Genomic DNA, 3,419 nt, shown 5'->3' with positions numbered 1-3,419 from the left:
ATAGCCATGTCTGTGGGGCATTTTCTTGATTGTTGAGTGATGTGGGAGGGCCCAGCCCACTGTGGGTGGTGCCACCCCTGGGCATGTGGGCCTGTGTTGGATAAGAAAGCAGGCTGAGCAGGGGCCAAGGGAGCAAGCCAGTAAGCAGTGTTCCTCTATGGCCTGTGCTCCAGCTGCTGCCTCCAGGTTCCTGCCCTGAGTTCCTACCTTGGGCTCCCTGATGAACTGTGCAACCTGGGAGATGTAAGACAAATAAACCCTTTCCTCCTCAAGTTGGTATTGGTCAGAGTATTTTGTCATAGCAATGAAGAACAAACCAGAACACCCATCCAACCCAAAGGGGATGGGGAAACCCAGTCTGTCCCAACCCCTACCCTATAGAATATAAAGGCCCAGACTCTCCAGAGGGCAGATGGGCAGGGGGTGCTCCAGCTGGTCCAGCTCTCCTAAGAGAGAGTTTGTCTCTTTGTCTGCTGTGTGAAATGTCTGCTTCAATAAACCTTGATTGTGTGCTCTGACTTCAAACTTTTCTTGTCATTTTTTACCTTGCAAAGAAAAGAACCTGAGAACAGACCCTAGGCAGCATCATTAGTAAGACGAAAAAGAATAACCCAACACCCATCCTTAAGACTGGCTATACTCAACTTGCAAACCATATGGTCCATCAGTCCTCCCCTTCCCTAGACACAGGAGTGGGATTAGTAACCCAAGTCCTATAGACTAACTCACTTTGGTCACAATGATCATTTCAATAACAGACATGACAAGCCCTGCCACATCCTGATTAGAAAGAACTGCAGGGACTTCTACAGGACAAATAACGTAAGAGGTGGCTTTTCCTCACTGAAGCGGCTAACGTGGATGCCAACGTGGAGTAACAGAGGCCATTTGGCCTGGCACAAAGAGGGGCCTAAATACGGAATGAAGCCTAATAGGAGATGAGATGTGAAGAGCCATTCTGATGTCACTTAAGCAGCTGGATCCCACCAATGGCTGAAGCTCCACAAGTCCCACTCAGCCCACTCATCGAAGCCACTGACCTCCCTCTGTGGTTTAAATCCATTTCAGTTGGCCTTCCAGCTCTTAGAAATAAGATCCCTGGCCGACTGGGCCATCTGGGTACAGGCTGGCCTTTCCCACATGGGCTCTGTTTACTTCCAATAGCTGACAGTGAGGGAAAAAATAAAAAAACCCAGTGCAGTGCTGTCTAAAGAAACTGAGGAAATCCTGCCTCTTTACAGATACACAGTGCACAAAGACTTGGAAAAACTGCAATAAAGCAACTACATTCCTTTCCCTTAGGAAGTTTCTAAAATTTCCTCTTACAGAGCTCCTCTTAAAGAGGAAAGACAGTGCTGAGAAAAAAAGAAGGCCTAAAGGACTAAGTGACACAGCCCCTCAGCCCCTCCAACGTTCCATACAGACAAACAACTTCCCTCTTCTGCTGGGAAATGTTTTTCTGTTCATGGGCTCTGCCTTCCAATCTGTCACTATGGAACTGCCACTGCCCAGGAGAAAGCCTACTGTGAACCAGGGGAAGCATAGAACCCCAGCAATGCTCCCTCGCCCCCCCGTGCTCGCTGCCTCTTCACTGGATCACCATGTGGAAGCAAATATTTCACTTTCTCTCCCATTTAGAAGACAAGAAGCAAGGACCCTGTGGAGCCCACTTCCTCAGCAGCCCGACATTTCTCCATTTGGAGGAACACTCCTTCAAGAGTCATCTATATTTACATTTCATTTGCCAGACTTTGGCCAGCACTCCACCAGAACTGCCTGATTTCAATAACACACAATGACAGACCATAGCAATTCTCAGTCATCCTATGAGGCACATCGGCAGCATCTGACCCACCCACCACTCTCCTTGAGGCTGGCATCATGCTGCCTGACCCCTCTAGGTCTCCTCCCAACCATGAACCACTCCTTAGGTCTCTTTGGCTTGCTCCCCGTCTCTCTCGCTTCTCCACACTGAAATAGCCTGTGGCTCCATAACATGAACTCTGTTCTCTAGTTACAGTCACTCCCTGCTGAGCTCAACCACTCCGCAGCCTTGAAATACCAGCCCAGATCTTGTATGACCTAGCCGCTCTTCCCCTGAACCTCAGCCCACTGCACATCACTGCCCAGTGATGACTTCAAACTCTAAAACAGAAGCAGAACTCCTGGCCCCTCCCACCACACTAGGTCTGCTTGCAACCTACCCCTCCTTCCTTTAAAGGCAATCCTGCGTGTTTAGTCCCAACACCCTAGAATTATCTGACTCCTTTTTCATTCATAAATCCAGTCTGCAATAAAATTATTTCAGCTTTACCTTCAAAATACATGCAGAATCTACTTGTGACCATTCCCACATGTACGGCATTCTTGACCCAAGCCATTATCCTTTAACATTCTTGTGTTCTTTTGTGTGTGTACTCGTGTGCATGTGTACACATGTGGGTGTGTGGGTGTGCGTGTGCAATCATGTCTGCGTATGTGCGTGTGTGTGTGTGTGCACAAGGGGCACACATGGAAGTCAGAGGACAGCTTGGAAGGGTCACCAACGTCCCCACACTTACTACCCCTACACTACACTTGTTTGCTTGTTGGGTTTTGTCCACAGTACTCGGTCACCTGCCTACATTTTCACTCTCTCCCACTGGAATAGCCACTCTGTGACCTCAAAGACTTCTGTGTGTTTTGCTCACTGTATCTAACGTGCACAGAACTATTAATCTAGTACCTTACAAGTTCTCAGTAAGTACTTTTTGACAGTCTAACAAGATACAGACTTGGCTTCCTCTGCCCTCTACCTCTGCATCCATTGTTTTTCTCAGTGCTATGACAAAATATGTGAAAGGGTTTATTTGCCTCACAATATTTGAGGAGACATGGGAGGAAGGAGTGGTGGGGGTCAACAGCATCCAAAGTCAGGGAGTGGAGGAGCACTTCTGTACTCAGCTGGCTTCCTATTGCCGTTTAGTCAGTCTCGGACCCTAGTCCATGGGACAGTGCTGCCCAGTCAGGACAGGACAGACCTTCGTTCCTCAATTAAACCTGTCTGGAAATGCCCTCACAGACATACCCAGAGCTGTGTCTCCTAGGAAATTCCAAATCAAGTCCAATCAGTAAACAGTAACCATCATAACTTCCCACTGTCCCAACCACACTAATCTTTGGATACACTGAGTGAACCAACCTAGGTGTTTGCACCTGCTGTCCCTCAGATGGAGTCATTAGCCCCTCAGGCAGCAGCAAGGCTCACTGCGTACTTGTATGACACCTCCAGACAGACTTTTCCAGGTCACTGTCTTAGGGAAAATGACTACACTGCCCAAGCACCCACACAGCCTAACTCTGCTGCACGCTGCATTTTTCTTCACATGACTATCTACCTGGTATACAGATTAACTGCATGTCTTCCCCAGTACAACTGA

Source organism: Nannospalax galili, unplaced genomic scaffold (assembly GCF_000622305.1).
Source record: "Nannospalax galili isolate Female #2095 unplaced genomic scaffold, S.galili_v1.0 scaffold1083, whole genome shotgun sequence".
In the NCBI taxonomy this organism is placed as follows: domain Eukaryota; kingdom Metazoa; phylum Chordata; class Mammalia; order Rodentia; family Spalacidae; genus Nannospalax; species Nannospalax galili.
The sequence above is the reverse complement of the archived record's forward strand: the minus strand, read 5'-3'. Positions refer to the sequence as shown.